The 13,061-nt window shown below is 49.7% G+C and overlaps 1 protein-coding gene across 2 annotated transcripts in view; it reads left to right on the forward strand.

The window, feature by feature from the left end:
* Positions 1-9,272: 9,272 nt before the first annotated feature.
* Positions 9,273-13,061, forward strand: part of CYRIB (CYFIP related Rac1 interactor B) — a 52,852-nt gene continuing 49,063 nt past the window's right edge. For both annotated transcript variants that reach the window (XM_077351498.1, XM_077351497.1), the window contains exon 1: positions 9,273-9,511. The gene's annotated coding sequence lies outside the window, so the exon portion shown is untranslated. The remainder of the gene's footprint in view (positions 9,512-13,061) is intronic.

The raw sequence follows: 13,061 nt of genomic DNA on the forward strand, positions 1-13,061 counted from the left end.
GGAGGCTATCACAGACATGGACCTTCTTGTGGCTTGGTGGGCAAATGATCCCGTGGGCGAGGGGGGATGCCCTGCTTGCTGCTTTAGCCCATATATCAAGCTGCACTAGGGACACCAGGCTGCAGGTAGGGCCTGGAGATCCCCTAGAATTAAAGCTTATCTTCAGACTAAAGAGATAAGATCCCCCGGAGAAATTGGATTCCTGGGACTTTTGCACCATGAAGCCGATGCACGGTGGAGGGGCTAGGAGCTGTCCCAAGCCCACTGCAGTACGTTCCTTTTGTGGTTCAGTGTAGCAAGGCTCCGGCCTCTTCTCCCTCCCCGCAAAGATCTAGAGGAAATAGCGGCTGTTGTGTCAAGAAGCCAGAAGAGGAAGACGGTGAGTTTCGGCATCCATTTAGCAGCATGAGTTTCCTGCGAAGCCACAGGGACCAAATGACAATCGCTCTGGGCCAGGTTGTCTTGTGGGACTCAGGGCCTCAAGATCAGAGCTGACCCACTTCTGTGCTCCAAAGGTCGGCTGTCCTGTCCACAAGAATTTAGAATGTGGCTGTTTTTGCAAAGGGAGGAAATGTGTTTTCGGTAGTCTGGGGAAGCCAGTTTGGGGGTAAATGGAGACATGGGCAATATTTGCTTATCAAATCTAAACTGATAATCCTGGTTTAACAATATAGGGTTGCCAGCTCTGGGATGGGAGAGATCTGGAGACTTTGGGGGTGGAGCCGGGAGGGGGCAGGATTTGGGGCAGGGAGGGACTTAAATGGAGTGTAATGCTACAAATGGAGTGTGATGACCCCTTTCTTCTCCGCCCCCCCTTTAGTAATGGGGGTAGGAAGGGGATTTTTGTTCCACGTGTTGTGATGGTTTTTAAGTCTTTTAATGGGAGCTTTAATAGGGTTTTTAAGACAGTGTAACCCCCCACGAGCCACATGGGAGTGGCAGGAAATGATGATAATAATAATAATAATAATAATAATAATAATAATAATAATAATAATAATAATAATAATAATAATAATAATAATAATAATAATAATAATAATAATAATAATAATAATAATAATAATACAGAGGGCCCCTTCCAAAGCAGCTATTTTTCTCCAGGCAAATTGATTTCTTTAGTCTGAAAATGACGTGTAATTCCAGCATCCCTATAAAAAACCCAACGTATTTGCATGCATAATTATACTGTTTGGCATACTTATGGCATTTAAATGTATAAATGCCTTTATTTTCTGCAAACAGTTGGAGAGAGACCTGCAAAGTGTTGTACCTTATGCTACCATGGAAGGCATGCATCAGGGTGGGATTTTTTCCATGTCTAAGGGGAAAAGTGTGTGTGTGGGGGGGAGTGAACGCAGCAAACAGAATTTGTAGTCAAGGGGAAATATGTGATTGTTTGGACACAATCTCATGCAACCACAATAGGACTGGAAACATATTTAGATATCAATTTAAACTTCTTAACGCTGATGTCTCTGAGTGCTAGAATGTATCATGATCAAACCTACAGCATAGTAATGGTTGCCAACATGATGCGTATTTTAGCATATCCTTGAACATATGCTGTATATGCACGGGAGCTATCATTCCACAATACTGCAGGTCATCCGGGCCTCCCAATTACCCACCCCCAGCCCCAATTTCCCAGCCCTGAGGAGCAAGAGGAAAAAAATGTACCCTACATAGCAGCACTGTAGGCTTTCCCCCAATCTCTATGGTAAAGAGACTGTGGTAAAATGACATCACTGCTTCCCTTTATCCACCCCCCCCCCCCCAAGAAAAAACTCCTGGCTTATGTACAATATGATCTCATTCCAAAATACATCTGAGTTTTGACTCCTGAGAGAGCTCATGTTAGAATAAATGCTACATTATGGCTGAGGTGGGCAAATTGTGGCTCTCCAGATGAAAAAGAAGAGTTGGTTCTTATATGCCACTTTTTCTCTACCTGAAGGAGTCTCAAAGCAGCTCAGAGTCGCCTTCCCTTTCCTCTCCCCACAACAGACACCCTGTGAGGTGGGTGAGGCTGAGAGAGCCCTGATATCACTGCCCGGTCAGAAGAGCTTTATCAGTGCTGTGGCGAGCCCAAGGTCAACCAGCTGGCTGCATGGGGGGGGGGAACGCAGAATCGAACCCAGCATGCCAGATTAGAAATCCGCACTCCTAACCACTACACCAAACTGGCTGCCAGCTTGCTCATGGTAACTGTAGTCCACTGACATCTGGAGGGCCACAGTTTGATTGTGTCCCAAAGTCTATATGGAACAGACGCTTGAGGGTGAACATTTCCAGGTTGGCAACCGAATCTTGGGAGGGGAGCCTGAAGCCCGTCTCTGGCGTTTCCAGCCAAGGCACAGAAGTTGGGGAGAGGCGAGGGAAAGACCCTTCTCAGAGACTCTGGAGAGGTCCTGCAAATTGACCAGGAGTCCCCTGCCTTCTCAGATCTGTGGTCTCATTCCAAATTTGGGGGTCAAAAACGTAGGGTCGCCATTGGAAAACTCACACCTCCGTCATGTCACCTTGCGCAGGGAAAGGCACAATCGAAATTGGCCTTTGAGGACAAGCTATTTTGCTCACCGCAGCAGAACCTGATTCCAAAGCATGACCATGCTGCTACTTGAGAAAGTGCCTCCCACAGCACAAGATAACGGATCAGCAAGCCCAGCCTTTGCAGTGCCCGGAGCTAATACCTCTGCGATCCAGTTCCCAGATACCTGGACGTCCCCCTCTCTTCCTCCTTGTCGGGCTGAGCTGATGAACTTGAAAGCAAAGTGGGGGCTTCGGGTTCTTCCTCTCTGAATTCAGAGCGGCAGGGAAAGAGAAGATCCCCTTTGTCAAGTCAAGTCAAGTCAGATTTTATTGCATGTAGCCATAGGCCATTACAATACAGAAGGAAAATAGAAAAGGATTTAAAACATTTCAAATCAGTAACAAAAAGAACGTGCAATCTCAGACAACAATCACTTAACATCATAAAGACATTTCCAGACTGTAATGTAATGTGGACATATGTAATGTCCACCTATCCTAAAGCTACTCTAGGTACTTGCTCTCTGCAACACCACTCTGGCCCTTATTTTCTTTGCTGCAAGGGCAAATAATGACATTTTGTTAGAAACAAATGAATAAGTATCTGCTAACAAAAACACAGGTTTTTCCTGGTCGGATTCATCATTTAGCCCATCTAGTAGGCCAGCTAGAAATTTGGCCCCAGGATCTGTATACAATGGGCAAGGATCCCCTTGGTCATTGGGAAAGTAGTCTCATAAGCTATGGAAGAAGCAACGTTTATCTTTTGTCTCTGCCCTTCCTTCAGAGGAACTGAGGGCAACCCCCTCTCTCCCGTCTTATGTTTGCCTGGACCCTGCGAGGGGAGATTCAGGCGGGTCTCCGTATCGATCAGAGGCAGCGGAACAATGCCTGAAGCCAGGGACCCCTTTAAGGCCAGCTTCTGCATGTACCTAAAGAAGCATTTGTGCACTCAGAAGTTTGTGTACAGAATAAAACTGGGTGGGTCTCCCAGGTTCTGATGGACTCCTGTGAGGGCAGGCGAAATGGAGGAAAAGGGATTTTCTGGTCTGATCAATCCTAGTGTACTCTAGGGTAGTGGTCTCCAAACACAGTCTTTCCAGATGTTCACAGACTACCATTCCCATGAGCCCCTGCCCTGGCAGGGGCTCATGGGAATGGTAGTCCGTGAACATCTGGAAAGACTGTTTGGCCCCTCTTGCTCTGGGGAAGTGGTTCTCAACCTGGGGGTCGGGACCCCTTTAGGGGTCGAATGATCCATTCACAGGGGTCACGTCAGGCAAGGAGCTTGGCCAGGGAGGTGCCATCCACAGAACAGCCTAGTTAGGTAGGTCGAGATAGAGCATTTGTCTGTCTGGAGCAGCGGAAAAGAGTGAGATCGGCATGGTGGGACAAGAGGCAGGACTGAACTGAGAAACCCCAGAAAAGACAATCATGAACCAGGGATCTTCATGCCATTGCTTAGTTTTGGTTTAATTTCTGTGAAAGAAACCTTGCATCATTTTATGGTTGGGGGTCACCACAACATGAGGAATGGTATTAAAGGGTTGCAGCACTAGGAAGGTTGGGAACCACTGCTCTAGGGCATTATACCCTGCAGAGATCCCTCTGCTCCCCCAGCCCCTCCCTCCCTCCCCAGGTTTCCCTCCCAAATATCCCAGTCTGAAGCCAGCCACCCCACGGGTGGATCACAATTGGTGTGAAGCCTGATTTTAGGTGGCTCCAAAATCTTTTCAGGCCTGCTCCTCCAGACCTCCCTGGGAAGGCTGGAGGGGGATTCAGAGCCCCTCTCTCCCAAATCAGTGAATCTATCATCAGAGGGCATCAACGATCCGAAACTCATTTGGTCTTCTCTGGCGAGGACAGCGGCTAAGAGCATCGCCCTTCAGCCAAAGGCAGCACATAGAGTGTTCTTTGGGCAGAGAGTCAAGGGCCCGGCTGCCAAATGCCAGCAATAGAGTCTCATCGAGCGCCGGCACAAGACGTCGATGATGGGGCAGTCATGGCTAACTCAGCATTGCAGTAAGAAATGCTGGTCAGCACTGCATCAGGCCTCCGGAAGCCATTTTTAAGCAAATTATAACAGCAGGTGCACAAACCATGGCTTCCCCAGCTCTGTCTTCGGAGTTCTGGTTTGCGTGTGCACAGTGAGGAAGAGGGAAGCAGATCCTAGAATCCTAGAGTTGGAAGGGACCTCATGGGTCATCTAGTCCAACCCCATGCACTATGCAGGACATTCACAACCCTATCACTCATCCACTGTCATCTGCCCCCCCCCTTGAACCTTCACAGAATCAGCCTCTCCGTCAGATGGCTACCCAGCCTCTGCTTAAAAATCTCCAAAGATGGAGAACCCACCACCTCCTGAGGAAGCCTGTTCCACTGAGAAACCACTCATCTTCCGGATGTTTAGACGGAATTTCTTTTGGATTGATTTTGAATTAATTACATCCCTTTGTGTCCCTCTGGGGCAAGAGAGAACAACTTGCTCCATCCTCTACATGGCACCCTTTTAGATACTTGAAGACGGTTATCAGATCCCCTCTCAGTCGCCTCCTCTCCAGGCTAAACAGACCCAGCTCCCCCAACCTTTCCTCATACGTCTTGGTCTCCAAACCCCTCATCAGCTTTGTTGCCCTCCTCTGGACACGCTCCAGTTTGTCTACATCCCTCTTCTACTGGGGTGCCCAAAACTGAACACAGGACTCCAAGTGAGGCCGAACCAGAGCAGAGCAAAGTGGTACCTCCCGGGATACAGGGCAACCAATGGGCCTGCCCTTGTAAGTCACACGGGTAATGGGAGTGAGTTCCCAGGGGGAGGTTCTCTGTGAGGAAAGGAGTGGAAGAGGATGCACGAGGTCAGCAGCGTTCAGGTTTGAGTGCATGCCGGTTGAAAGGGATGCTTGAATGAAGCCCGGGGAAAAAGCGAGTGGACATTTTGCAGTTTGGACATCTCCAGGGTGCAAGAGATCAGTTCTCCTGGAGAAAATGGCTGCTTTGGAAGGTGGTCTCCATAACATTACATTACACTGAAGCCCCTCTCCAAATCCCGCACACCTCCAGCTCCACCCCGAAAGCCTCCAGGTATTTCCTAACCCAGCGCTTGTAGCCATATTTGCGAGCGGAGCCTGGGGAGGACAGGGACCTCAGGGGGGCCCAGGGCCATATTTATCCAGGGGAGCCGATCTCTGTCCCCTGGAGGGGAGCTGTAATTCCAGGGGATCCTCAGGTCCCGCCTGGAGCCTGGCATTCCTATGGCCAGGGCTTCAATTCTGTGTAAATTAGCCAGGTCCCCCTGGGGACCAGTGGGGTACGGGGGGAGTAAGATGGCCGGACTCAGGCTAGGAAACTCCTGGAGATTTGGGGATGCAATTTGGGGAGGGCAGGACTTCTGTGGGGTATGCAGAGCCATGCAGTCCAAAGCAGCCTTTTCCTCCAGGGGAACTGATCTCTGTAGTCTGGGAATGACCAGTAATTCTGGGGGATCCCCAGGTCCTCCCTGGAGGCTGGCATCTCTAGGTCTGCCCGAGAGGCCGCCTCGTGAGCTTCACAGCTCTCCCCCAGCTCTCGTTATGCCAAGAGGAAGCTCCGCAAGGCAGCGCATTCCCCCGTGGGGGCCTTCTCCATGCAGCATATGTCGGGGATGAGGCTGGATTTAGAGGGATCAGAGAGAAAGAACTAATCAGGACGTGGAATTGGCTGGGGGGGGGGGGATGCCGGGAGTTAAATGGGCAGAGCAGAACCTTCTTTCCATCTTGCCCTTTTGCAGACCGAGGCTTCGCTCCTTTTTCATACCGGCTAACCATCCCAACAGCTGATCGATGAGGGTCAAAAGTTTCTTTGGCACATTTTCAGATCCGTTAAGTGGCTAGTGAAGAGCACAGTTGTTACTCCTAACAGTAATGGTTCTGTGCCAGGGGTTGGTCTCTGCCTTCGCCCACCCAAGTACTAACCAGGCCTGACCCTGCTTAAGCTAATCAGTAAGGAAACCAGGGTATATTCTGCCCGGGACTTTTTACCCACTGCCAGATTGAATAAATCCCTCCTGTCTACACTGAATTCGATTTCTACTTTGATTTGGGGCGCTTTAAAATTTCTCTTGACAATGTGCATGATTGATCCGGAGTATCCAGAAGTGGATATAACCCTCGATATTTCAAAAACCGGCATCAGTAAATGTGCAGATCTCTGCTTTTTGCAAAGTGAACACTTTCTGTTTCAATTGGGGAGGGGGGGGAGAAATAGAGGAAGACCTGAGTTCAAATCAATCTGAATTTAGTAGGATCCACAACAGGGGAAAAAACAACAAAACCAAAGTATAGACTCAGCCCAGCTTCCCCTTGGCTGCCATCTGGGGACTGGGGGCAAAGTTGCCACATCTAGGTTGAGGTTTGGGGATGGAACCTGGGGAGGGCAGAAACCTGAGAACGATAGGATGTGGGGAGGACAGGGGCCTCAGTGGGGCACAATGTCCTAGAGACCACTCTCCAAAGCACCTGTTGTCCCCAGGGGAACTGATCTCTGTCGTCTGGAGATGTGCTGTAATTCCAGAGGATCCTCAAGACCCCCCAGGAGGCTGGCATCCCTAGCCTGGACCATCTAGGCCAGGGCTACGAGAACTGAAAGGAGGGAGGAATTTTCATGCTCACCTTTTCTCTGACTTCCTTTTTAAAAGCTGGGTCTTCCACCTGTGATTTTGCTTTGGAGGAAAACACAATGCCCCGACCTTTGAGTGGGAGGCGTTCAAAGGGAGGGGGCTGTCAAATTGGGTCTTTGTTGATCTACGCCACAGGTGGGGTAGTGCTGGCAGAATTCAGACAATAAAAATTATGATGGGCGAAAGAATCCAGCCGAAACTCTAGGTCGGGAAACAACAGACATTTTTTTCTGCTCAGGTCTTTCCCTTCCCTTCTGCAAGGGCAGGCTGCAGTAGTTCTGTTCCTCTTTTTTTTCCCCTCTTGTGTGCAAAGGTTCTTAAGGCGTTGGCGTGAAAATATATATATGTTAAAATAAAAATTTTGTGGTTGAACCTCATGCCTGCAGGCGATACGGATGATCGCCAACCTCCAGGTAATGCCTGGAGATAGCCCTCTATTGCAAATCATCTCCAGATGACAGAAAACAGTTCCCCAGGAGAACGTGGCTACTGTGGAGGGTGGAATCTATGGAGTGGTACCCCTCCCTTCCCCAGCCCCCCCCCCAAAAAAAATCTCTAGGTTTTTTTTCTACCCAGAGTGGAAAGCACTGATGGCAAACTTGAATCTGCTCTGTATCTCGTTTGCATCTGTGGGTCTCTGATGACGGAGCGTTCCTCTTTCAGAGAGACAGGAAATTAGAGGACCAGGAAGTCATGTTCTAGCATAATGTCTAGGGCCGTTGACTTCATGTTGGGAAATTCATGGAGAATTTGTAGGGTGGAGCCAAGGGAAACTGGGGTTTGGGGAGAGGAAAAACCTCAGCAAGTCCCCCCTCCAGAGCAGCTATTTTCTCCAGTATATCACTTGCAGGCAAAACGAGAAATTGATGTAAGGTAGCTCTAGGTGCTAAGAGCCTCTTGTGGCACAGAGTGGTAAGGCAGCAGACGTGCAGCCTGAAGCTCTGCCCATGGGGTTGGGAGTTCGATCCCAGCAGCCGGCTCAAGGTTGACTCAGCCTTCCATCCTTCCGAGGTCGGTGAAATGAGTACCCAGCTTGCTGGGGGGTAAACGGTAATGACTGGGGAAGGCACTGGCAAACCACCCCGTATTGAGTCTGCCATGAAAACGCTGGAGGGTGTCACCCCAAGGGTCAGACATGACTCAGTGCTTGCACAGGGGATACCTTTACCTTTTAAGGTGGTTGCAGCCAGGAGGGATGGCTTCCCCCATTGAGGTCTCTCCAGCAGGCAGAAGGCCAAGAGTGTTGCAGTGAGGAAGGGATCCCAGGAAATGGCCTTCTGTCTGCTCCTGACCCTCTGCATCGCACAAGTTAATCCTGAGCATCTTTTAACGGGAATATTCTGTCCATTTGAGAGCCAGCAGGGATGTACTGGTGAGTTTGTTGGACTAGGTAATGGGGGATTCTGGTTCGAATTTCCACTCTGCTGCGGAAAGCCAGCTTGGTGCAGTGGTTAGGAAGAACTGGGTTTGATTCCCTGCTCTTCCTCCCCATGCAGCCAGCTGGGTGACCTTGGCCCAGCCACCGTTCTGCCAGAGCTCTCTCAGCTTCAATTGTAGTGGAGAGAGGAAGGCAATTGTAAGCCGCTTTGAGTACACAAAAGCAGAGTGCAAAAAACAACTCTTCTTGCTGGCTGGCCTAATCCCGCACACTTCGCCTAACCTCCCTCACAGGGTTGTTGTGCGGATAAAACAGAAGAAGGAACCGCGACGGGAGTTGCCTTGGAGAACTAGAAACAACGCAACACAAGGGAATCCCAAGGGGTTCATGTTCCGTAAGGCAGGGGTAGTCAACCTGTGGTCCTCCAGATGTCCATGGACTACAATTCCCATGAGCCCCTGCCAGCGAAAGCTGGCAGGGGCTCATGGGAATTGTAGTCCATGGACATCTGGAGGACCACAGGTTGACTACCCCTGCCGTAAGGTATGTTTAGGATCGCAGCCTCGCGGGGATCCGTTCCTTCCCTAAGACAATCTTTCGCGCGACCGCTTTATTCCAGCCCCGACTGAGAAACTGTGAAACAGAAGATTTTTTTTCCCCTTTGGGCAAAGCGGTCGGGTGGCTGTCCAGGGCGCATGCGCACTGCTTGGCCAGCCTCCACCGCCGCCCCAGCAACCGCCCTGCCGCGCTCCAAGTGGCAGGGCTCGCGCTCGCCCGGTACATCCGGGTCACTGGCACGCACGCGCCTTACGCACGGCCGGCGGCGGTCGACGTCTCCCTGGTGGCGGCGGCGGCTCTTGAACGGCTGCCTGGTCCCCGCGGCGGCTCCGGCATTGCTGCCCAGGACGGTCCCTCCCCTCAGCTTCAGGGGAGGGGGCAGCGCGGTGAGTACCATAAGGGGCTAAATGGGGGGGGGGGGCTTAGACTTCCAACCCCCACCTTCTTTCTCCCCCCGCAATGTCACCCCCCCCCCGCAGAGCCCTCTTGGAAGAGGCTGACTGAGGATCCCCCCCCCGCACGGCACATGGACTCGCCCTGCCCTCTTCGCCTCTCCCTGAGCCGCCCCCTCCCCTCTCCACGCGCACCTCTTCCCGTCTCCATAGAAACTGCCCTCTGCTCCCTCGCCCGCCCTCCCTCCCTCCACGTGGGCCAGCCCCTGACTTCCCCCTTGGCTCCCTGCAACACAGCCCCCTATCCAAAAAAGATGGTTCCTTTGGGCATCCCCACTCCCCCCCCCCAACACACACACATGCACATCCTTTGCTTTTCATTCATTCATTTTTTTGCCATTTTTGGGGTGGGGGGGTGTTATCTGTTATTTATTTATATTTATTATTATTAATTAAATTTATATGCCGCCGCTCCTAGCTGGCCAGTGGTTCCTCGCCTGCATTCTTGCCAAGCCCTGCATATTTGTCCCCCCTCTCCCTGGATGCTTTTGGGATCTTGTCTGGTTCTCTCCTTTACTAGCCCCTCCCCCGGTGTAATTTCTTCCCCCCACCTCCTTTTACTTGAAGATATTGTACGTTTCCTTGAAGATATTTGCAGGAGGTTACTGTATTGGTCTGCAGTACAGCAGTTTGGTTGGAGAGGCAAAAGCTCCCTTGGTCAGACACCAAGTAGGAATAAATAAATAAATCTTGGTAACTTGCAGTTCCTGAAGGCTCAGGGCTTGTAACAGCGTGCGAAGAACAATTAATCACAATGTAAAGTCATATATAAGTATCCCCGGTAAAACATTTTATAGTTCAGTGTCAGACCCTTGGAAAGCATTACTGGCCAAGAGAACCTTGACTCTTGAAAACTCAGACTTCCCAAAATCTTGTTGACCTCCCTGGGGCCACTGGGCTCGAATTCAATAGCCCTCCTTTCATAATGGCTTCCTTTTGAACCCAGACTACCTTCCCCCTAATCTTGTTTTTTTCCTTTTTGGGGGGGGGGGGACTCTGTTTGCACCTATCTTGGGATAGGCAGCCCCGTGTCTCCTTACTTCCATTGCAAGACAGACAAAATATGCACATAGACTGCATGTCTCCTACCCAGGTAGATCCGGCTCAGCTCTCTGCCTCCCTCCCTATGCTACTTCCTGTTTTGTGATCTGAAGCAATCCCGCCTTCACTTCCTCTGCCCCATGTGTGCCCTCACTTCTCATTTGCAGGCGTCTGCTTCTCTCCGCCTGGCCTAGTGCTGCTTCCTCCCCACTTTGGTCATCTGCACATTTCTCCTGCCTTATACGCCCGGTTCATTGGGTTTGTGTCCTTCCCTGGCTCCATTAACTTCAGGCAGGATTTGTCTCTCATTCCTTCTTCTCCTTTGACACCTTTGTGCCCTATTGTGAAGATAAGTCAGGTTAAAAAACCAAAACAAAACCCAAGCCTGTGGTACCTTGGAATGTGCTGTGGAAACGAATAACCAGAAGACATTGTTTTTCTGTCACTCCTGTTACTTGAGTTTTATTTAATGCCAGTGATTTAAGTGTTGTTGTGTGATGTTTGTTGTTGTGTCATGAGACACTGGCTGCTTGTTGAAAAGGTCTTTGAAAAAGGAAAAGAAATCCATGGAGGGTAGATCTAATAGCAGTTGTGGGATACTCAGAAATAACTCTTAGAAGCTGAGAACAAATTATTACAGAATATCCTGGAAGAGGACTTCTGCCTGTCCAGAGTTGGAAGCAAAGACATGATCAAATCCAGCAAGGCAGTTCTTATAAATCCACTTTTCAACTTGCGCACCTTTTACCATATACGTCACTCTTTATCCTTGTTCTGTGCAGTTAGATGTTATATTTCCCTGGACAGGGACTTGCCTTTCATCTGTATTTTTAATTCTTTTTATTAAATATTCATGCCCTGCCCATCCCAGTTTTCAAGCCAAGTGCTGAAACACACTGTCGAAAACGTACACATCAAACACCCAACAGAAACCTCCTCAAGGCCTCTTTCCTTCTTTTCATTGCAAGAGAGCTTCAACAGCCTTGAGAAGTTCTTGGGAACAGGGCCGCTTTATGTGACTCTCGTTTATATGTAATTTTTCAATCAGATGCTCCTCAGATAATCCATGATGTTCTGTCTGTTGTCATATCCATGGATGGCATTGAATAAGAATTTGACCGGTTACTCAACACACTCTCTGCAAATGTGGTGCTAGGAGTCTCAAAATAGGTCTTGGGAACCCGTCTGTTTAAAGCAGGGGTAGTCAAACTGCAGCCCTCCAGATGTCCATGGACTACAATTCCCATGAGCCCCTGCCAGCGAATGCTGGCAGGGGCTCATGGGAATTGTAGTCCATGAACATCTGGAGGGCCGCAGTTTGACTACCCCTGCATTAAAGGTTTATATTCCACACTTATTGATACCCAGTTTGGTTAAGGAAGGGGCTGTGGTTTTGTGGTAGAGGATGTGCTTGGCGTGTAGGAGGTTGCAAGTTTAGTCTCCATCTCCAGTTAAAAGTACCAGGGAGGAGGTGATGTGAGACACCTACCAAGGAGGAGGTGATGTGAAACTCTGGAGAGCCATGTTGTGTCTAAATACACAGTAGTGACTATGAGGGACCAGTGATCTGCCTCAATATGGGGCGGTTCCAGGTATTCACTTTTGTTTGTTTTTTTAATGCTGTGTCATGTAATTGTTTCCACTTCTGTCTGTTAGAGCTTTACTCTGCTCTGGTTCAGCCTCACTGGGAGTACTGTGTTCAGTTTTGGGCACCACAGTTGAAGACAAAGTGCAGCATGTCCAGAGGAGGGCAACAAAGATGGTTGAAGGGGTTGGAGACCAAGACGTATGAAGAAAGGTTGGGGGAGCTTGGTCTGTTTAGCCTGGAGAGGAGACGACTGAGAGGGGATCTGATAACCATCTTCAAGTATTTAAAAGGCTGGATGGAGCAGAGTTGTGCTCTCTTGCCCCAGAGGGACAGACCAGAACCAGTGGAATGAAATTAATGCAAAAGAAATTCCGTCTAAACATCGGGAAGAAGTTCCTGACAGTGAGAGCGGTTTCTCAGTGGAACAGGCTTCCTCGGGAGGTGATGGGTCCTCCATCCTTGGAGATTTTTTAAGCAGAGGCTGGATAGCCATCTGACGGAGAGGCTGATTCTGTGAAGGTTCAAGGGGGTGGCAAGTTAGAGTGGATGAGTGATAGTGTTGTGAGTGTCCTGCATAGTGCAGGGGGGTGGACTAGATGACCCAGGAGGTCCCTTTCATCTCTATGATTCTGTATGCTCAGCTCCTGTGAAGTTATTTCAAGAAAACTCCTCACTTGTTTTCCAGTTGGATCCACTTAGGATTCCATCTTCCCTTTAATTCTGGGTATGAGCTTTCTTGTGCATGCAGAATGACCCTGGACTCAGACATTGTTCTGTTGCTTCAGACCAACTCAGCTACCCTCTTCTCATCTGGACTTGAGCCCTCTAATCTTACCATTGCTGATCCCTTGGCTG

The sequence above is a fragment of the Paroedura picta genome, chromosome 9 (assembly GCF_049243985.1).
Source record: "Paroedura picta isolate Pp20150507F chromosome 9, Ppicta_v3.0, whole genome shotgun sequence".
Taxonomy (NCBI): domain Eukaryota; kingdom Metazoa; phylum Chordata; class Lepidosauria; order Squamata; family Gekkonidae; genus Paroedura; species Paroedura picta.